Source organism: Mustela lutreola, chromosome 5, assembly GCF_030435805.1.
Source record: "Mustela lutreola isolate mMusLut2 chromosome 5, mMusLut2.pri, whole genome shotgun sequence".
Taxonomy (NCBI): Eukaryota; Metazoa; Chordata; class Mammalia; order Carnivora; family Mustelidae; genus Mustela; species Mustela lutreola.
Genome location: NC_081294.1, coordinates 23,454,667 through 23,478,936, shown reverse-complemented (window position 1 = coordinate 23,478,936; position 24,270 = coordinate 23,454,667). Strand labels below are relative to the sequence as shown.

The following is a 24,270-nucleotide window of genomic DNA, read 5'->3' as shown; positions in this document are numbered from 1 at the left end:
CCCTGTGAACTTACAATTAATAGAGACTACTGATTCTAAGAACTATGAAACCAACAAGAGAATAAAGGAAGAGTTATAAGTCTGATGCAAAGTTCATAATAAAATATCAACCAACAATCTCTCACTTTTGTTAAATCTATAATTAGAGAATGAGGATAAGAATCATATGAATAATGATAAATAATAAGTGTCTACAGAAATGGGAAAATATGTTTCATTTATTTGTTACTTATTCTATTTCAATAAGATGCTTGTTAGGAAAGGAACTAAGACAGGAAACTGGTTATGTTGTATAGAACTTCTTAAGAACAAAGAAATGAATACCAATCAACTTGGCTTAATATTAATTGTCTTAAAACATGTTATTTTGTGACCTGAACAACTATGTTATGCCTTGAAAATTCAAAGCAAAAAATAAAATCACACAGAAAGCCAGAAACATCATCAATACATCTGCACAGATGTTTGCTTGTAGTTTTTGGTATCCAGAACTTTTTTTCCCACACATTGCACAGATGCCCTTTTTGTAGGCATAACCCTGGCAGTAGGGAGAACCCAGTTGGTGCACAGAACTTTTTACAAATTTTACAAGTGGAGAACTTATTCTTTCCTTATGGATTGAATATGCTTTTTTTTGAAGTCAAAGCTTTATTTTCGTTCAGCTTTCTTCCGCCATTTTCTGTGATATTCCTGCGCCGTCTCTCCGTGTGTCTGGAGTGATAGCAATACCAAGTTTCTTTTCACCCAATTAGCTTCTTTTAGCCTCCTTCTCCCAAATATGTGGCCCCTTCACTCACGTTTTTCACTCAGTATCATTCCCAGACGGTTCCCTTGGCTGCAGAAACAGGAGCAGCTTGAAAATACCAACACAGCAGCCAGAAAGGATCTTTTCCTTTTTCTTAAAAATCCAGACAGTAACATAATAAGTTATCAGTTACTAGGTCCCGCATCCTTGCAGTATTTCTGAAGACACGAGTCAAGATGAAACTGATAGCTACCAAACATTCGATCTGATAAAAAATGTGTTGCTACTAATGGAGGAGGGATTTCCTCTGCTGAATGAGAAGAAGAGGTGGACTGAGTGGGAGTAAAGACATTTTAAAAAAGAAGAAGAAAAGTTTTTACTTTGAGAAACTGAGAATGCATGAAACAAGGATTATAAAAATTCTAATTAACCACACATAGTGGCAAATTGAGTTTTAAATAAATATGGTTTTCCAAAGCAACCAAAGCAGCAGCTCATCTTCACAAGGCTAGTAGTGAGTACTAAAACCTTTTAATATACCCCATCCCCTACTACTGTGATAAATTATATATGCAGGGTTTGACATTCTTAAGAATATTGGTTAAAGAGAAAGACTAGAACATAGAAATGTGTTTTCTTTTGCTTTGCAAGTTAATATCTTCTGTATGTTTTCTGTTTTCCCTTTGAGGACCTATTTGATGATAGGCATTCCCTTTAAGAGACAGTCCGGCACCCTACTCAGTACAATAGTATATTTTATTCTATGACTTCTGTAGGGCACAAATACATGATAATGTAAAATATGTATGTACATATGTATGTATGTATGTATGTACACTTTTTTATTTCAAGTTTTTATTTAAATTAGGTAACATATACTGTAAGATTGGTTTCAGTAAACTTTAGTTCTTCATCACTTACATATGACGAGTGCTCCTCACAAATGCCCTCCTTAATACTCATCATCCATTTAACCCATTAGCTCGCTCGCCTCCCCTCCAGCAAACCTCAGTTTGTTCTCTGTAATGAACATCTGTGATTGCAATACTATTGACAATATACCCTATGCTGTAATTCATCTCCATGACTGTTATTTTATAACTAGATGTTTGAATTTTTTAATCTTTTGTATCTGTGTTGCCCACCTCCCATCCACTTCCCTCTGGCAACCACCAGTTTGTTCTCCATATTTATAGGTCTGATTCTGTTTTTTGTTTATTTATTTGTTTTTTAAGAATCTGCATATAAGTGAAATCATATGGTATATGTCTTTATCCATCTGACTCATTTCACTTAACATAATACCCTCTTAGGTCCATCTGTGTAGTTGCAAATGGCAAGAATGAGATATTCTTCTTTTATGGCTTAGTAGTATTTCAGTGTGTGTGTGTGTGTGTGTGTGTGTGTGTGTGTGTGTGTGTGTACACCATATCTTCTTTATTGATTCATCCATCAATGGGCATTTTTTGGGTTATTTCAGTATCACAGGGTGAGCTACTTAACATGCAGGCTCTCTAAGGGCAGGGACCCCATTTTCTATTGCTGTTTGTCTTGCATGGTGTTAAGCTCACTGATTTTTAAAGCTCCTTATGTTAAGTTCCACTGCTTTTTAAAGACAATTGTTATAGATACTTGTCTTCCAAGTGCAGTTCCCCAGGGCTAGGGCAGCCTGGTCTGGGGTCTGATACTTGTGCTTTCTCCATGCTGGTGGTGCCCCTCCGTTTTGAGGTGTCCCACAAGGAGTTTAGTTCCCAACTTCACCTCTATCCTTCTTACCCTTCTTGATGTGGCCTCTTCTCCATGATTAACCATGAAAGGTCTGTTCTGCCAATTTTTAGGTCATTTTCAGAGTTAGGTGTATAGCTGTCCCCTAGACACACCAAAATAATAGCTACAGGGTGAGCTTAGTATCCTTTCAGTCTGCCATCTTCCAAGAAATCCGATCTCTGCTACTTTTTATTACAACATCACATTAAGAATATTTTCCATGAAACTGAATAATTTTTGAAAGTATGTTAGTATCACAAAACATTCTATCTTAGGACTACCACATTAACTTACTATGCTTTTATTCCTTGACATTAAATGTGTTTCTAGTTTTTCCTATCCCAAAGCATTTTATCACTATTCTTATACATTAATTTTTGTCAGTTATTTTATTTCTTTAAAATGAATAATTATTATAATGCCATATAAAGTATATTCTGATCACTCAAAGCCATGAAGGTAACAGTACATCTAAATGCATTAGTGTTTAAAAATCATAGCATGCTAGAGGAATTTTAGGTTAATGAACCTGGTGAACGAAATTTAAGAACAAAACTTGACACAACCAGATATTATGTGCCACCTAATGTAAAGAAATAGGAAGTACAACACATTAACTTTGAAGTAAACGTAACAATCAAATCTAAATCTAATTGAATCCCTTGTTCAGTTACTAATTCATAGGAAAAATAAAATTAAAGAAATATGTTAAAAATAAAACCTATAGGAATACAAACAAAAATCCAAATTTGTTAATTGTAGAAAGCAAATGAATTCCTACAAGAAAAAAAACAAACTTCATGGAAAAAGAGAGAGGGAAAAATACCCTATAAAGACAAGAAAATCATCAACCATGCTATCAATATTTTGTCCCTTATTGGAATCCTGATTTCAATAAACCAAGTTTGAAAGAGATATCATGGAAATATTTCCAGAATTACATTTTTATAATATTAAGGGTTTGTTATTAAATTTCCAGGCTAAAACCTGGAAGATGTTTTGTTTAGTTCTAATGCTGACATTTTTTCTTTTTGTTTCTTTCTTTCTTTTCTTTTCTTTTTTTTTTTTTTTAATGAAACATGCTGCCTAGGATTTGCTTCTATATTATTCAAGGATTGTCTGAAATTGACTGGTGTGAACCAAAACAGGATTAGACCTGTGTTGATGATTGCTGATGCTGTTTATCTTTGCTATATTCTTATATTTTGACTTTTAAAATGCCCTAAATGAGCACAGTAGTAAATAAGCTTAATGTTTAAGTAGGTCACATATAATATAGTCTTGTACCATTTGTGTGTGTGTGTGTGTGTACAATGAAAGAGATTTGGGGAAAGGAATTAAATGATCAGATTCATAAGTTAGAGCACAGTATTTTGAATATAGACATGAATTAGTCCATAAGTAAGGAGACCGTTAAGACCTTCCTCATTTTCTATAATACCAATTGTCATATTGACACACTCTTATGTGCTATAATTTCTCTACAGAATGTAAGGGAAATAATTATTAAAAAATGAAATGTGGCAGGCAAAGGGGCTTCTTAGAGGCATGGAAGCCCTCATGTCTTGAGTAGGAGTGCAGAGAAAGTCAAGCATGAAGCCTGAGATTTATTGTCTTGTATAATTAACTTCAAAGGGAAGTAAAGTCAAAGAATGCAGATTTATTATACCAAAGACATTGTCCCCTTTGGGAAAATCTGGGGCAAAGAATCTAGACATGCAGATGATTGTTTCTGAAGATTTGACTCCTCTAATTCTGTGGAAACTTATAAGCTTGAAGAATTGTTTCCCTTCTTCTTAAGAGCAATAATCTCAAAAATCCTAAAAGGCAACGTACATAGCACTTAACATGTGACCTCACTTTCCCTCCTGGTTATTTGGCCTATACCTAGGTTTAGCTCAATAAAGAAAGTAAGTACTATAATTTAACAAAACTACAAACATATCTGACTTATGTTTGTAGCTACTCGGGCAGTATGAGTGGCACTTGATTAAAAGATAATTTGTCAAAGGACTAGAAGATGAAATAGGGAAGGGTTTATTTATTTGAGAATACTCTGTGGAGATAAAGGCTTTAGCATCCTGGAAAGAAGCCCAAGAGATTGCGCAAATTAACTAATAAGATGGCTCTCTGTGGCATGATACACATGATGACCAAACTGAGCAAAATCACAATGTGTAAATTGCCATGTCGGATGATGGATGAAGACATTAAAAAGTTCAAGCAAATGGACATGTCAAAATGGACATAATATTTACAATCGGAAGGTGAGCATGATGATTATGTTCTTTGGGAAAGCCCAAAGATCACAGGGAAGGCCACATGAATCACCTGGTAAGAAAAGCTGGAGCATCAAAAACATTCAGTGTGGCTCAACTTTTCAGTCTAGAGCTAGGGATAGAAGAACTGCTTTTTATCTTGTCTAGGGCCATGTATGGGCTTTGACAACAGGTGGTGCATAACCACAGAGACTATGATAACTAGCAGAATTGGAGTAGCAGCCTTGGGAACCCAATCCAAAGTCCAAAGGGACTTAGGATGGTTAATAGGCTATGACTTCTCTGTAGGCAAAATAGACTGGTAGCAGACAAATGTACTACTCAGTTTAAACCAGCAGAATAAAGCAAGGTTGGGTGTTTGGGAACCTGAAGGTGGCTACCCTGATAAAAATATCATCCCTTGTAGAGTTTCCAGAACTGAGCTCATTGTTCAGATTTAGAAACCAGTGAATATTTGTTTTTAAAATGGAACAACATCATAGCGTGTACACACAGTAGTGATTTACCAGTTTTTCCCCAAATGGAATTATACCATTTACTCAGTTAATATAAATTAAGAAATGGGGGCCACCCACATATTTCTAGAACTAATTCATACTGAGTTCCAGTGACATTGAATTATGGGTACTTTACAGCATTATTATGGCCTTTCTATTTTTATGAGTGGGTGCATATGGAAGACAGGAAATAAATGACTTACACTGACCCCCTGGTGGTCATTTCCCTGGCCTTGAATGTTTAACTGATATTTCATACTTAGAAGTTCCACAACTTCCACATTGGGTCCTTGGTTGTAGGTAACTACCAAAATAGAGAAGGCCAAGTGGAAGCCTCTGAAACTATCCTTCCATGACCAACTTATTAAAAAGAAATAAAATTTACCTCTGTATGTATTGCAGAATTTGGGTGATTTCTGCCAGCTTTATGTTTCTGATAGATGCAAAGATGGTAATTTCATCAAATCCCCAGTTAAGATATTAACATTGCCCCTGTAGAAACAGGTGGGTCCTGGGGGATGACTAGGCCAGTGCAAGCTCAATCCAGTAGTTACCTGATCAAAGCTTCTATGATAGATGTGGTGAGTTTGTTAGAATAGATAGAGCCTTGAGTTCATAGTATGCGGATACTGACTTGGCGTGTACATTATTTTTATTTCTAATAAGGAAAAAGGATCAGAAAATTTTTTTGCTCACTTAAAATGTATAATAAGTTCTCAAAATTTGCCCTTGAATAGTAACTCCCTTTTCTTTTATAATACAGTCAAAAAGATCTGGACTATCTAAAGATTGCAGAGAGCAGCACATGAATCCATTGTTTTGAGGCTAGCATATTGATCTGTTTAACTGGCTTTCACCCTGAAAGCTTTTGTAAGACACATCTACTCTAGAAGATGGAGTAATCATGGTGGCAGAGATAGAGACCAAGAGCATGGGTTCTCATTTACTAGAGCTGACCTCGCTATTACTGCTGCCAAATGTCTGGCCTATAAGCAACAAAATCAAAACCAATCTTTTAAATGCTGTAATTTCTTGAGATACAGTATCTATGTGGTAGACATTTGATTACTTTGAACCTCTTTCATAACTGGAATAGATTCACATTCTAGATAAGGGCTTCCCTTTCAGGGCATCTGGGTGGCTCAGTTGGTTAAGTGTCTGCCTTCAGCTTAGGTCATGATCTAGAGTCCTGAGATGGAGCCCTGCATTAGGCTCTGCATTCAGCAGGGATCCTGCTTCTCCCTCTCTGTCTACCAGCTGCTCCCCCTGCTTGTGCTCTCTTTGTCTCTCTCTCTCTCTGTGTCAAATAAAATCTTAAAAAAAAAAAAAAATTCCATTTCTAATCTAATGAACCCCAGCAGAAAGACCTACTATCTCATGTTTTCCCAAATATTTGGTCCATCAGTGTTAGGGTCTGTAATTAATTGCTCCAGATTTCACAGCAAGGGAAGTTTGAGTGTTGGTGCATGGCCAAGTGGTCCACTGTTCTTTCCAAATACTGCATCTCCCAGAGGTGACCAGATTGACAGAGCATCTGAACATCCTGCTGGAGACACAGATGAAGTTTTACCCCAATAGCTACACTCTGCAAGCTCTAAGCAGGGTTAGAGTTTATGGAGCCCAAGGAGGTTGTTTTAGCATTTTAGGCTATTACAAGAAAATACTGTAAACTCACAGACTCACTGGCTTAGAAGACACAAATTTATTTCTCATAATTCTGGAGACTGAGACGTCCAAAATCAAAGGGACAGCAGATTCAATTCCTGATGAGAATCCTTTTCTTTGCTTGTGAATACATAGAGAGAATGTGTATGTGACATACACATTCTCTCTATGTCCTCACATAGCTGGGAGAAAGAGGAAGAAAGAGAATACACTCTGGCTTTTCCTCTACTTAGGTTGGCACTAATTCCATTATAGGGATTCTACCTTTATGATCTTATCTAAATCTAATTACCATCCCATATCCCCAGCTCAAAATACCATCACACTTGATGTTCAAGCCTCAACATATAAATTTGCAAGGTGAGGGGGTACAAATACTTAGTCCATAACAGATGTATATTATTTCCCAAGAGATATTCAAAAATGAATTTACTCTGTATCTGTTTACATCTAGCATCATAACAATCTTTCTGTGGGATTTTTAGTGGTCCTGTCTTCTTAGCACAAATTATGTTCCCACCAGTTTTCCCGCAAGATAGGTCTTTGCCTTTATAAAACATATCTGTGGCACGTACAGTGATGCCTGGGGATTTAGACTGTCATGTGCGATCTTCTCCTTGCCCCAGTGTATTTCCTTGGGTCTTTTTTTTTTTTTTTTTTTTTTTTTTTTTTTGCCATGTCTCTGAAACCTGAAACCTGCAGTTCTTACAGTATTTCAGATTGTTCTTATAGTATTTTGGATTGTTCTAGATACTTTTGCAATCAAGTGTTTGGGTCCCATGAGAAGATGTCTCTTCTCATCTACCACTGGGCAACAGCATGGATCTGGTGCTGTGAAGTTATTTGACTACACCACTCCTCCTCAGAGGTTCTTGGACAATTTCCTGCCATGTAGGTTCAGTGAATATGTCCTCTGTGAATTATTTAACTCGCCATCTCTTGTGTCTGTGTGGTTTTTATGAAGCAGTTTGGGGAGACTTAAAGAAATTACTGTTGTCATGATCCTGTTGTTAGTGGGTTAGAAATAATGTTTATCTTTATTCATAATATTAAAGTTATTTACTCATTCTAAAGAACTAATTTAATCTATTAAGTACTTCTACAACTTACAGACAAACTCTTAGGTATGTATCATATGTTAATAAATTTTGTCATATATTATAAATTCTGCTTATGTAATATACAGTATGGATTGTTCACTATATAATATATTCACTTATAACATATGCCAAATACTTTAAATATGATCATTTTGTACAATTTTATGTTGACCTTATGATAAGGGGATATATTTAATTTATATACTCTCTTCTTCATCAGAACATAGTCATTTGAAATTATATTTTATAAATATTTATAACATAAGTGACTAAAAACAATCCTTGTCGTGTATTTTAGCAATTAACAATATAATTTAAGAGGTACTATAGTCATATTTGAAACATTATACTACTTAAACATTGGTTATTTTCAACTCTCAATCTGAAACCTGAGAATATTCCACAAAATCAAGAAATCTTGTGCCAGAAAAATGAGAAGAAAAAAAATTATAGGTAGCCTCAAAACCATACTGCAGAAATATATACTAAAATTTCATGTGGAGGGGCACCTGGGTGGCTCAGTGGGTTACGCCTCTGCCTTGTCTCAGGACATGATCCCAGGGTCCTGGGATGGAGCCCCTCATTGGGCTCTTTGCTCTGCGAGGAGCCTGCTTCCCCCTCTCTCTCTCTGCCTGCCTCTCTGCCTACTTGTGATCTCTCTCTGTGTCAAGTAAATAAATAAAATCTTAAAAAAAAAAAGTTAAAAAAATTTCATGTGGAAATTTAATTAATTTAATTTAATTTATTTTATTTATATGTCCTTAACACCTTATTCATTCTTATATATAACACTAAAGTTTCCTAAAGAATTTCTGAAATTGAATTTCACAGACCTGTACCCCTGAAACAAATAATAAATTATATGTTAATTTGAAAAAACTTAAAAAATTGAATGAGATCACAATATCTAAACATTTATAAAGTAATTTTTAAAGATTCATTTACTTGCCAAAACACAGTAGCAGAACAACTTTGACACCATTGTTCTTCTTGAAATTTTATTTTAAATTATTTTTGGTAGGTGGTGGGAAATTGTTAGATATTGAAATATTTTTTTACTGGACATTATCCTACATCCATAAAATTATAACACATTAGCAGAAACTTCCTTAATAGAATGCAGTTTGGGAAGATATTTTGGTAGAAATAACATCCTTATGTTATACAAAAGTTTTTTCTTTTCTTCTTCCCTATTACTAATTTTCTTTTTTTCTCAATGGATAAACAAATGTATAATAAATCAATTCTTTAAATCCAATAATCCATAATAAATGTTTTTCCCTATGGAAAATTATACTTTATATCACTGTTTTGATGTGGTCCGTCGCAGCTTTGAAAGTATATCAGACTTGAGTTTCCAGTTTTATAGTTCCCCATCATCCTATGGCTTTTTTTTTTTTCCCCTGCATCACATCATATTATTCTAATCCTGAATGTTTGAAAGAAACACTTATTAGACATATCTTGAAAGTGTTTGCAGTGTTTAGCACTTTTGAAATTTACAGATAAAAAGATCTGTAGACAAGTCTTTCCCATTTTTGGAAGACAAACCCCGGCACATTTTCAACAATTTTTTTGACTTTCACTGCCGATGTCTTCCAAGCAATCAATTTATCTTTCTCTGCAGAGTCTGTGAGCAGGACTGCATTTCCAATTGACAGGTGCAGGGATTTCCCTGGTTAGCTGCCCCTTTGCTCTTTTTCCTGTGCTGTCACCAGAGAGAAATGACTGTAGGCCTTGGCAATGAAAACATTTTCTGACATATAGTGCTATGTAGAAAGAGGACAACACATGTCCAAATGCAAACCACTATTCAACTTCCTTCTTTCTAATAGGGCTTGTGCTTTCTATGACTGCACAGATCATTCTAGTATTCACTAAATATTTAAAAAAGAAAGAATTTACAGGAAGAAAATCAATGGCCTTTGGCTTCTACTTGTGAAATTTGTTAGGCAGATAAAGATCATCTTTGGTAACCTGCTGTTCACTTTTTTCCAAGTTATACTTGTAGAACTTTTTTTTCCTTTTCCTTTCTATTTCATGTTTAAATGTCTAAGTAATATGAAAAAGTTATCCTAATGAAAAAGGTAATATGAAAAAGGTAGCAATAGTTACCTACTAGAGACCCCAGTTTGAAAAAAAGGGCCTTTGTTTTGTTCATAGCTAAGGTTTAAATGTGACTCTCCGTGTCTCTCTTGCTTTCTTTCTTACCTTCTCGAAGGTTTACCTATCTTGAATGAGCACTGTGCATGCTTAGGGTGAACACATGGTACTGTGTAACCTCTCCTGGTGGATTTTTATTTCATATATCATTTTAAGTGGGCAATAAAATATATTGCTACTTAAGACATTAAGAACAGTGACTTTACAATGTGGCACTTGCAAAAGAAGATGGCATTAATTTTCCAAACAGTTCTGCCTAGAAAATCTCTTTATAAGGACAGCCTTGATAATGGAAATAAATCAGAGGTTCTTGCTACTTGTGGAGCTGATCTTTTTAGTAGAATTCCATGATCTTGGTTTCACATCAGTGTCTTTTATCCCTTGATAGGTCACAAGAAAAATCATAAATCGTTGTCTAAACACCTTATCCCTGCTTCAGATTAATTCTACTCAATTTTCCATTGCTAAGATTAAACTTTATGGGCTTTCTCCCATGGTGGAAGGTGGTTACCTTGTGCTTCTTAAATTTATATAGAGCATCTAAAATGAATTCTTTTGATATTATTGTCTGATTTTTGTATCTATCACTATCATAACAAAAATAGCATATTATAACTATATAATAACTTACCTGTGATTTTGTCTTATGGTGTTTGTTTTGCTATGTAGAGTTTTAAGATCTAAAATGCTTTGAGAAAAGGGTAGATTTTCTTGTTTGATGGTTACCATTAAGGTTTGATGGTTATCAGCAGAGCAAACTTCATATTATAAATGGTCTTGAAAAATGACAAAAAAAAAAAAGCTCACAAATTCAGTGTAATCAATTCTTGTCTTAAAGCAATACTACTATCAACTAGTTAACAAATATGATACTAAACACCCTCATAAAACTCTGTATTCATTATTCCGCCTAGAAAACATTGGTATTCATTTGGTGGATTTAAATTTTACTTATATGATATTTTTTTAAGTCAGAAACTTTTATTTTGTTAAAAAATGTTATTAGTAGAATAATAAAAGTCATTCAGGCCCTATAATGGTAAATGCAGATATCAAATAACAGTTTTAATGGGGAAAAAAAATCTGTAGAATACCTGTGGACCCAAGAATCTTATTTTTATGTATCAAAAGAAGGTCTAATTACTTCTCATTGTTTACTACAAGAGGCATGATACCTTCCACGTATGTCTATATTAAAGGGATCTATTTTGGGGTATAAATTGACAGTCAACCCATTTATCCAGTTTAAATTCTAAAAAGAAGGGGCGCCTGGGTGGCTCAGTGGGTTAAGCCGCTGCCTTCGGCTCAGGTCATGATCTCAGGGTCCTGGGATCGAGTCCCGCATTGGGCTCTCTGCTCAGCTCAGCAGGTAGCCTGCTTCCTCCTCTTTCTCTCTGTCTGCCTCTCTGCCTACTTGTGATCTCTCTCTGTCAAATAAATAAATAAAACCTTAAAATAAATAAATCCTAAAAAGAAAATGCCCTCATTCAACCTAATTCAATCTAATTCAACTAATACAGAAAGAAACTATATGTCCTTGATAGTTAATTCATATTCAATCTTTCTTCTATCTTAAAAACATTAAGATGGCTAGAAATAAGACAGGTAAAAGTGTCCATTAATCCAGCAAGACTCTTGGAACAATCTAGACAGTGGTCTATGAACTTGAATCAGTCTGCTGAGTTTAAATTTTGTTTTTTTCTATTATTAAGTGTGTCACCTTGGAAAAGTTTAAACTCCTTAAAATATCATAAAATCTTCCTCATGTATAAAATAATTCTACCACTTAATTGCTGGGTTATTGTGAAGGCTAAATGTACTAAATATTTACTAAATGTAAATATACTCTATCATATATAAGGTTATTAGAACAAACCTAGGTACCTAGAAAACACAAATTAAATGGTGGTTAATTTGTGAGCCAGCCCAAAGTATTAGCTGTGCTTTTCCTTCCAGGAACAAGGCAGTCGCTAAATAGCACTCAAAGTTTTGGTCTTTTTTAAAGCTTAAAAAAAGAAAGTTGATTTTTGCTGAAGAGATAGCATCAGAATCTCTCATTTTACCATTTTGGCATCATTTCTTTGGCACAAGAAAGTTGATTCTTTCCTAATGTGCCCCTAATATACCTTGTTTGCCTTTTGAAAATTTATGCTGCTATTAAACATCAAAACTTGTGTCACATGGAAATGCCTTCCTGGGAAGGAGTGCAGTTACTGTGGAGTCATCTGTTTGCGCTATCATTAGGTACAAAAGCTTTGAAGTAAGACCTGAAGCCAAAATTCTCACAGATGTTGCATGGAAATAAACTTCAAAAAGGATGCACAGTGCTCATTCACAGACAGGTAAACATCTGTGAGAGAGAGAAAGGAAAGTAAGAGACAGAGAGGCTCACTTACAGGCTTAGCTTTGAACAAAACAGGCCCCAGGCCTATTCTTTCAAATTGATGTCTCTATTTATATGGCTTCCTGCCTCTGACTAGGTAACTATTGAAGCCTCCGTCTTTGAACTAATTTACATTGACCTCTTCCTTAACTCCCACTAGTTTCTTTTAAAGTAAGGTTTGTTTTCTCTAATGAGGATCGGCTGTGAGCAGGGGTGACCAAAAGAAAATAAATTCCCTTTTAACAAGCTATGACTCTCCAGAGGCTGATATTTGGGGAAGAGAAGAGGCCAAGAATACAGACAAGATCTTGAGTCTGCAGGTTTAAAACTAGAGTTCCTATAAATACAAGGCATGTGGACTTGCCACACCTTTTTTTTAAGGAATTATTATATTCCAGACACTAAGGCTATGAAATAAGGACAAGCAAAGCCATAAAAAGAATGACAATTTTTAATAACTCTTGGGCCATCAGTTAAATTCTATTTTTAATAAATGTACAAAATTTAGGACAAGTTTTATTTCAACAAAATTGTTCTTTCTCTGTTCATTTTATCGGATGATGGCTTGGAAGTACTGATGCCCTCACAGAGTGAACAGCAAGAACACAGAACTACCCATTAGAAAGGGTCGATCTATCAGGATGATAACTTGATCTCTCGAAGCCTACAGCTTACTCAAAACCGCAAAATAATTTTATCAAACAACATTGTAATGAGATAAACAGCCCGGCTCCCTTTGGTTTTCAGGTCTCTTGTCTTCTATTATTAGTATATCAAATGATTTATTTTTCAAAAAACAAGGATCTGACAAATTTGTGCCACTAAATCTCTTCACTACTTTGATCTTCATTTATGCTTTAGGGCAAAACAACTTACGTGATGCTCAGCTTTATGGAATGTAGATTCTTTGCCCCTTCATGTACAAGCCAAGTTTCCTTCACCTCCAAGCATTCTGGAACTGATCGATGGCAAGCCTGCCTCAAAAACTCTTTTCTCTTCTTATCCTGGGTGAGAATATATCAATAAATAGGAAGAGATGATGAGGCTACCAAAGCCTGTGAACACACCTTCTCATTTCAGCAGCTCTGCTGATGTTACCCCTGGCTCAGAGGTTCCATTTCCTCTGTCTCTATGGGATGGGTCACGATTGCTTTTACAGCAAGCCCCAAAGGCGTATGGCGGAAAGTTTCTTGCTTCTTTTTTTTTTTTTTTTAATTTTTTATTTTTGATAAACATATATTTTTATCCCCAGGGGTACAGGTCTGTGAATCACCAGGTTTACACACTTCACAGCACTCACCAAATCACATACCCTCCCCAATGTCCATAATCCCACCCCCTTCTCCCAAACCCCCTCCCCCCGGCAACCCTCAGTTTGTTTTGTGAAATTAAGAGTCACTTATGGTTTGTCTCCCTCCCAATCCCATCTTGTTTCATTTATTCTTCTTCTACCCACTTAAGCCTCCATGTTGTATCACCACTTCCTCATATCAGGGAGATCATATGATAGTTGTCTTTCTCTGCTTGACTTATTTAGCTAAGCATGATACGCTCTAGTTCCATCCACGTTGTTGCAAATGGCACCCGAATGTTTATAGTTTCTTGCTTCTTAAGACTGCTTTTACTGGCTCACCAGTTCAATGCAGTAGCGGCTCTAATAATAGTAGCTGGTAAGATGGAAATCCAAATAGGGCTGTCCTTAGATTCTGAATTAATAAAAAAAGCAAACTCATTTGAGTAAATATACCTTATTATGAAGATAAAAAGAAAAAAGGATATTTGGCTAACACTCATTATGTTATTTTTATTATTAAAATATTTTTATATTCTTTTTCTTAAAGGTTCATAGGTTTTTTTTTTTTTGTTTTTTTTTTTTTTTAGATTTTATTTATTTATTTGGCAGACAGAGATCACGGGTAGGCAGAGAGGCAGGTAGAGATAGAGAGGGGGAAGCAGGCTCCCCGCTGAGCAGAGAGCCCGATGCGGGACTCGATCCCAGGACCCTGAGATCATGACCTGAGCCGAAGGCAGAGGCTTAACCCACTGAGCCACCCAGGCGCCCCAAGGGTCATATGTTTTATGTCATAAAAATGTGGGTAGAAATCCTGATTTTATCACTTGTGAACACCATGACTGGAAAAATTAGATTAACCCTATAATCTCCTTGAAATTGTCATCCTACCTATATATCAGTTTGAACTGAGCTATAAATCAATTAAGATAATATGTTGGTTGAGGTTTTGTGATGCTTATTTTTTTCCAAGATTTTATTTATCAGGAAGAGAGCAGAAGCAGAGCGAGCAGGCAGAGGGAGAGGGAGAAGCAGGCTCCCCGCTGAACAGAGGGCCTGATGTCAGGCTTGATTCCAGAACCCTGGGATCATGACTTGAGCCGAGGGCAGACATTTAACTGACTGAGCCCATCAGGTGTCCCAGTTTTGTGATGTTTAAATAACATAATATGTGTTCATGTTTAAGATTATGATAGACATGGAGTCATCACTTAGCATGGATTGTTTTTGTCCTAAAAAACAAAAACAAAAATAAAAAACCAAAAACTTAAAACTCTTTCTCTCTGCCAGGTTAAATATACCTACCTCAAGAGCAGGAATTCCCTGGGCGCCTGGGTGGCTCAGTGGGTTAAGGCGCTGCCTTCGGCTCAGGTCGTGATCTCAGGGTCCTGGGATCGAGTCCCGCATCGGGCTCTCTGCTCGGCAGGGAGCCTGCTTCCCTCTCTCTCTCTCTGCCTGCCTCTCTGCCTACTTATGATCTCTCTCTGTCAAATAAATAAATAAAATCTTAAAAAAAAAAAAAAAAAGAGCAAGAATTCCCTGACTTCGTTCTCTATTCCTATAGTTTTTAGTGTTACATGGGTCATGATGAATTGAATCATGGCCTCCAAAAGATATGTTCATACCCAGTTACCCAGGACTCTATTGTATGGCATAAGATATGATTAAATTAAGGATCTTGAGAGGAACAGTTTATCCTAGATTATCCAGACTGGCTTTAAATGCAATCACATTTATCTTTGTGAGAGGAAAAACAAGAGAAGCCAGAGGGATTAGAGCAAGGCACCCACAAGCCAAAAATCACTTGATGTCACCAAAAGCTGGAAGTGGTAAAACCCAATACTCCGTCTAGCTCTTGGAAGGAACGTAGCCCTGCCAATGCCTTGATTTAGCACTTTTGGCCTCTATAACCATGAGAGAATAAATTTCTACAGATTTAAACCATCCGGTTTATGATAATTCTTAATAGCAACCACAGGAAGCTAATGTACTGCCATTTTATCACTTAACGTTCTCTGTGTGATTAGGAAATCTTATCAGTAGAATGCTAGGACCTTCAAAGTAAAAATCATATCTCACTCCTTTGTGTTGGACTCAGTACTTAGTACAAGTTTTTATACATAGCAGGGGCTAGAAGAAAATTCCTAAATGGATTATTGAATGCTGCATTAGTGAGAATTATTCTGGACACAGACCCTAAATACAAAGATTAAGAATAGGTTGGTAAAAAATCAATAAGGTTAACCAATTACTGGGGCACCTGGGTGGCTCAGTCAGTTAAGCGTCCACCTTTGGCTCTGGTCATGATCTCAGGGTCTTGAGATTGAGTCTCCCAGGTCAGGCTCTCTTGTCATTGGGAGCCCATTTCACCCTTTCACCACTGCTGCCCTTGCTTGTGCTCTCTTGGTCAAATAAATAAATAAATAAAATATTTTTAAAAAATGGTTGACAAGTTATTAAGAGAAATCTCTTAAATCAAAAAATCTTAAAAAAAGATATATCCTCAGTAGAAAGGATAAAATGGAGCATTCATTTTTACACTGAATAAATTAAAAATGGCATAGTAAATAACTGTGATTGAAAAATCTAAGAGATTGACAATCTAAGAGAATAATTAACAGAATTTTTATATATTTATTATACTTCTGGTGTCCAGTGCAAATTACAGGGCGCTTGGAAGGGGTCATTCTCTTTCTCACAATAAGAAAAAAGATGAATAAACTGAAAATCTCTAACTCTGTTTAGTCATCAGAGAATCAAAGCCACAAGGCAAACTGTTTTCCCCAAAACTGGAGAGAGAAGTGAATACAGAGAAGCACAGTTTATTGGGTGAGTAAGCCCTGAAGTGGAACAGAGTCTTGTCACTAGTAGCAATGTTGGTAGGAACACAAACTGGAATTGACAACTTGCTAGAGGCCCAGTGTCCACTAGCTTGAGAATTAAAATTCTCATGTGGGCACAGACTTGCATGAGTTTTATCTCCAGGAGCCCCATCAGAGTCTCGCTGTGAAGATTTGGAAAAAAAAAAAAAAAAATCTCCTCCTTCTAACAGGAGGAGGACAAAAGTCATGATCTTGAAGTCTTTGTTCTTCTTCACAAGGCCTGCCCTCAAGGGAAACTATTTTAGCAGAGCCTGTTTGGAATTTATCTGAGTCCAACATACGTGACAGAAGGGAAATTTCTAATTCCAGCCTTCCAGCTCTTTGAAAGAGAAAAAAATATAGCAGATGATATATTAGAATACATGTTTAGTTAATAGAAGTGTAATAAAAGAAGAATAATTCCTTTAAATTAATAAATTAATGAAAAATAGGAAAGCACGAAGATCAGAAAACAAGAGATGTTACACAGTAGAGGAAGTCCTACGTTGAAGATGAAAGTCCAGGGAGAAAACAGTGCAGCAGGTCTAGGGGCAACTAGTCCCAGCTGGGATAGAAGAAACCACCTGTAAGAAAATACTATCGTTAAGAAAAAGTAGAGTAGATCTGCAAGATCATCTGAGGAAAACAAGGCAAAGGAAACACTGAAATAATTGTTATCTCTAGGAAAACACGAGTATACGGACAGGACATTTAATAATATGCACAACTGGGTCATGCAGTGAATGCACTTTACGTAATTTTTTCCTCTATGTGTATATTTATCAATTTAAGTAAGGAGAAAAAAAGAGATGTGTGTTTCATATAGGTCAATTAGTTTTTTTTAACAAATATTTGTAAAAATACATATTGCAGGGAAGAGGTTTCAGCTTGATGGTGATCAGCAGGTATATCACCAATCTACTGAACAATCTCCATTCGTAAAGTTGTACTTGCTGAAAAACATTTTATGTAAAGTGGCACTTATGTAAATTTTGGTTTTTAGCTACTTTTTGGGTTGTGCAGCAAAATTACCTGGTTAACATATTATAATATAGTTATATTTTTTCTTCTTCATTTCTCTTCACCTAATCTTGTTTAACTTTTTTTTTTCCTTCAATTTTTCTTCTACCTCATTACATGTTCCTTCTTTTACAATCTCATCCCTTCTTAGAATATAGAGCTGATTCTCTTCTAAAGGATAACAATGAGTATATGCATGGAACTAATTGGGATTCTGTGCACCTAGATTTTATATAATTTCAAACCCTTTTTTTTTTTTTTGGCACCTTATCTTCCAACATATTGTCATTTTGTTGTTCTTCAACTGATTAGTTATATCTCCTTGGATCTCACTTCATTTTTCCTTCGGTAAGAAACAAAAACACTTGAAGAAATCTATCATTGTGCTCTTAGAATGGATTTCTTTAGGCATTGTTCAGAGTGTTTAGTTTAATATGGAAATAAATTATATAAGTTATGCACTTTTCTTGTCTGAAAAATGCAAAATAAAGGTGGACTAGTATATATCTTCTATCTTCAGAATTCTTAGCTCAATCATATAACATTTATAAAGATCTTATATATCAAACTTTCTTATAAATTGTATGGTATAAGAAGTTCAACATCAATAATTATTTATCATTGGGGTCCCTGGGTGGCTCAGTGGGTTGAGCCTCTGCCTTCGGCTCAGGTCATGATCTCAGGATTCTGGGATCGAGCCCTGCATCAGGCTCTCTGCTCAGGAAGGAGCCTACTTCCTCTCTCTCTGCCTGCCTCACTGCCTACTTGTGATCTCTGTCTGTCAAATAAATAAATAAAATCTCAAAAAAAATAGTTTATCACTAATTTATTGCTGACAAATACAACTCCTCTTTGAGGCCTATATTGTGTAATTTGCATTTAGGAAATGGAGATATATATGAGTAGTTGCTCAAGATGACATTGTTAATAAGTAAGAAATGATGCTAAAAGTTAAAAACACAGGTATTTAAACCCATATATGTATTATACATAAACACATATATTTAAACCCATTTAAATCCAAATTTGGTATATAAAATATTGATAGATATTATAAATATTGATAGATATTGGTGGCACTCTATTATATTTCACAATCATTTATATTGTACAATATTTACTTGATTTTGACTATTTTTTAGCCTCAGTATAGCCTAGCCAAAAGGAAATAAAGAAGACAACTCTTCTGTAAGAATTAAGTTTTTTTTTAATATAACTGTGATGTGGCATTAATAACTAAAATTCAAAAGTTCAATAATGTATACATAATAATGGATGGTATTGACTTCTTAAATTGTCAAAAAGTAAATATGTAGGCATCAGCCTGTGCAAGATTTAATTATAGGCTTAAATAGACAGATCCATCCCTACCAGCAGTGTAAAGCATTTTCACTGACAGGCCATGGAGTCCCTCTTATTGAATTCTGCTCAATAGCTAAAGAAACAGTCATCAATTTGGTGACTTAAACATTTAATTTTCTAGCAACATCAGAGTAAACACCCGGTGGAATGAGAATTATGCAATTTGTATTAGAAACAACAATCAACACAGCCAAGTGACATAAAATAGGTTTGCATAAACTGAGATACTTAACATGTTCTTGACTAAGAAAGCCCAACACTGTAAATATAATATTCCCTTGTGAATGTACATATATAGTAAAATTTAATAAAAATCTCATATTTAGTTTAAAAATTAGTCTGGAAAAGAAATTGAGAATCATTTACCACACTTTCTTTTGTATAAGTTTGTACTTCCTTTTGCTTGTTTTACTTTTATAGCCTCGGTCTAATTGCACTTACTTCTAGCCATAGTCTCTAACCTGCCAACTCCAAGTCTATGCCCCAGTTGGGATTATGTGAAGAAATCACAGATCCAGTCCTGCGGATGGCCTTGCCAATCAGTTGCCTCCAACCACCTGGTAAACCTGCCCTTTCCTTCTCATTCATTTTACAGGGGAAGGGCAAGATCTAAGTTTTTCATACTTTTCAGGCTTTCAAGGGCCTCATGTTTCTCTTTACTTCAGAGAGACGAGATTTTTCACCTGCAGCACAGAAAAATAGAACAGATTAGGATATAACCTCTTCAAATTCATAACAACAGGGGTGCCTAGGTGGCTCAGTTCTTTAGCCTCTGACTCTCGATTTTGGCTCAGGTCATGATCTCTGTCATGATATTGAGTCCCTCATGGGGCTACATGCTGAGTGGGGATCAGCTTGAGATTCTTCTCTCCTCCTCTGCCCCTGCCTCCCACTTGCACGTTTTATCTCTCCCTCCAAAAAAAAGAAAAATTATATATATATATATATATATATATATATATATATATATATATAATAAATCAATCTTCAAATTCATAACATCAATTTAGACATTCTTGTGTAGGAACACATATTCTTTTTCTCTCTTCCCCTTTATTTATATATCCAAGGCCATCTTCTCTACTAGTACCCTGAATGAGACTATACTTGTTTATTCATCACTTATTATCTTATGAATCACATAACACCTGTTTACTGGATATCTGCAACAGCTCATGTGTTCTCCATGTATCGCTCATAAGGAACAAATTAAAAAAATAACCTTCAAACTATATATGGGGACCCTCTGTCCTATCTTTGCCACTATTCTTTAAAAACCTAAATTATTTCAGAATAAAAACTTGAAGACCCTAGAATTATTCCTCCTTTTACCAACATTAGCCTAAGGTTCCATTGTTTTTCATAAACAAACTTGTAAAAAAAAGTTTGTTTCTCAACTCTTTTCATTTCCAAACCATATGGATGTTATGGTTAATGCCCTAAAGGACCACACCAGTGATTTCCACCCAATAAATTTGATCAGCAACTTTAGACCCCACTTTTTTATTTAGCAGCAATTTCACACAGTCCAGAACACCTTTTTTTGAAATAGGACTATTGTCACGTTTTTTGGTCACACTCTAAGTAGAGATTTTAGAGTTCCTTTTCTTTGTGGACTCCTTCACGTATAAATTCTAAGCATCATCTGGGACTCTCAATTAGGCCCTCCTCTTTCATCTGGCTTTTATTGCGATGTACATGAAATACTTCCCAATCAAAACCTCTAGTTCAGGCAACTCTATTGCTATTTATAATGAACCCCATATTTAATAGTTCCCATTGGGTATTTAAAAATACGTCTCAAAGTTAATACAATCAACTGTCATTTTACCAAATTTTCTTTCATCTAGACTCTTTAGTTTCAGTGAATGGGCAGCCATCCGGCTGTATTTAAACTACACATCTTTGAATCATCTGTAAATCACTCTGGCACATTCTCTTATCAATTTATTACTACATCTTCTTTCTAAAAACTCCTTAGTCTTAATTTTTTGTATTACTTCTTCATCTACACTTAGTTACGTTAACTTAATACTTGCTCCACATTTGTTTTTGCTTCTGGAATCTGTTTCACATGCTATAACAAAGTGATCTTTAGCAATACAAATCTACCCATGTGATTCTAATGTTTATAATCTTCTCTTATGGCATAAAATCTACAATCTAATGCATGGAAAAATACATATAACCCCTAGCACAGGTTCCCATCCTTCTAGATTCTATTGACCCAATATTCCTGCCCTCCCTTTATTTCCTCAGGATAAATATGCCTCCTTTTCTAAGAGATTTTCACACATGGTTTTACCTTTGCTTGGAGAATTCTGTCATCAACTTGTCCATGATCCATTTACATCTCAGTCTGAATATCCTCTGATAGTCTTTACATTACCTACTCTTTGCATTTATTGTTCTAAGTTTCCAGACAACCTAAGGGGTCCTCCTCAGAGTCCCTTGCATAGGGACAGATTTCTTAGCAGGACATAACAGACATGTACATACATACCATTCATTACATTTCCTCCTGGTAATGGTGAGAATTATATTTTATTTAATTTTAACAATTAAATTAAATTGAACAATTAAATTTTAACAATTAATTAACAATTGCTTGTTACCTGCATATCTCTGCAACCTTGCACACAGAGTGGAAGTTTTCCTTTTACCTCCACTCAATAACCATGAACTTGTATTGCAATTTGGGGTACACCAAATATTTATTGGCTTGGGCTGCCATAACAAAAGATCATAGTGTACGTGGCTTAAACAACAAAAATTTATTTTCTCACTGTTCTGGAGACTAGAAAGATCAAGATCAATTTCTGGCAGAATTCATTTTTTGGTGAGAACCCTCTTGGTTTGCAGTTATCAGTTTTCTTGCTATGTCATCACATGGCAGGGAGAAAAAGAGATGAGAGAGAGAGACAAACAGGAGAGATGGGGAAAAATTGAGTGAGAAGGGAAGAGAGGAGAGAGAGAGCAAGATCTCTGTGTCTCTCCTTTATTGGACACTAATCCTATAATATCAGGACCTCACTCTTATAACATCATTTAAACTTAATTATCTCTTTATAGGCCTCTATGTGTCTTCTTAGGAATAATGTCTATTCATGTCCTCTGCTCAGAGAAGGAGTATATTTATAAGGAAGTCTAAAACAAAGAGGCAACGAGGGGTGGTTTGGAGGTCTTTAGCATCTGCCCCATTTCTATCATTTTTCTATACAATTTTTTTTTTTATATGGACAGTGCATATATTCTGATTCTTATATGTGCATTCTACAACCATAATATCAAGACAAGTTCTAGAGCCCATATCCAGAATCAGTTTTAGTGCTAAAGTTCTACATGTGTGTTTGGAAATTTGGAAAAGGCTGTGAGCATAGGGTTGCAAAATTGTCTGAAGGTCAAATATATTTTACATGTTTTATTATATTTTAATGCAGAAACTGTATTCTTTGCATTTTTCCCTCTGGGAGCAGATGAAAGCATTTTTTTAACAATAAATTTTAACAATTTTTGTAGGAAATTTATATATTTTGAAGTTAACCTATTTTTATTAACACAAATGTCTTATTTTCTTATGTGTATTAAATATTGTTGGTGATTTTAGTATTTTGTGACACTTTTTTGGTGAGTCTTAGGCTCATTTGTAAATATTGAATGAAATTATGCAGTAGAAGACTTGACACCTTTATTGTAATATTATATGTATTTCTGATGATGAGCGTAATATAACAAGGTTACATTTAAAAAATATATTGTTATTGTTTTGTTTTCCTTACTTTCTGGTCTGTCATTGATACCTTGTCAGAAAATTTTTCACTTGTCTAAATAGCACCCAAAAAGGCACAAACATTCTATGAAAACTTTGATTTATAGGCAACACATGCTTTCTCTAAAAGTCAAGTCTTGTAGTTTCTGAAGACCAGACAAATAATGAGGCTGGGAGATGGGTATAGAGCAGTAGAGACATTGTTCTGGTAGAAAGAACATATCAGAGTAAAAGAAATTCAGAAGATGAATTGCCCTCAAATCCTCTATCCAGCTTCCTCTGGATAACTTATAGTTTGCCATCTATGACAGCTGAAATGCCGTTTAAAAAGGAGAGAAGGAACTTGGATTTGTTCGATGAGGAAGGGGAGGAGGAGGTGTTTAAAGTTAATTCTCTGACTCATTTTGAGCCATTGGGAATTTACCTAGGATTAGGTCTAGGCTTTTAATTATTTTTTAATTGAAACTTAAAAAAAAAAAAAGTATATTCCCCTTTTCCATAGAGAAGTTAAAGAAAACAAGAGCCCTTGACTAAGAAATTAATGAAGATGTTATTAGCATACTAAGAATGAGAGTGATGTCACATTCTCTTTTATGAGATCTCTTTAAGTATATAATTTAATAGAAATGTATTTTTTCCAGTATTTCATTAGGGAAAATGCATGGGAACATACATTTTTACTAATTCCATACCATCCAAAATACACACCTTTTTTTGGTCTTCCCCTTATTTCATTTTCTCACATATGTGCGTTACCACCCACACTTCGTTTCTTTTCTTTCCTTCACACTCCATAGCAACTTTCCCTAAACTCCTAGTCTCCTAAGTTGATCTTAAAGAATTTCACACTTTTTACCCCTTCATTATTAAGAGTGCATTAGGATTTAGCTGTGTGCCTTTTCAGCATTTCTTGGAGCCTAGGTACTCTGCTCGAATGGCTTATCAAATATTTCTCTCTGGTGAATAACAGAAAAGCCACATTAAATTTTCTCTTTATATAAATATGAATTATTTCTTATAAATAACATCATTTCAAACCTGCAGAATAATTTGCAAGTTGAGAAAAAGAACTAAACATTTTTATAATAATATGGCTTGATCTCTGAATTATAAGATATAGGAAATATATATGATGATAAATTATATACATACATATAATTTGAGGTGTGAAAGATAAGAATTAGTGGTTTTAACAAGAAACCCTCCAAAAATATCATCATAATAAATGGTGAAGACTTGAACGAAGGACATTTCCTTCAAAGAGGGAGTTTAGTTTTCTAAGACAATGGATGGTTAATAGTATTAACAAGTATTACTAGGAGATGGACAGGTTTTCTGCTATTTGCCTATTTCAGCAATCCATACCAA

General features: G+C 35.2%; 1 pseudogene; it reads right to left on the bottom strand.

Moving 5' to 3' along the window:
- Positions 1–444: 444 nt before the first annotated feature.
- LOC131831101 (cysteine-rich PDZ-binding protein-like) lies at positions 445–19,721 on the bottom strand (annotated as a pseudogene).
- Positions 19,722–24,270: the final 4,549 nt, after the last annotated feature.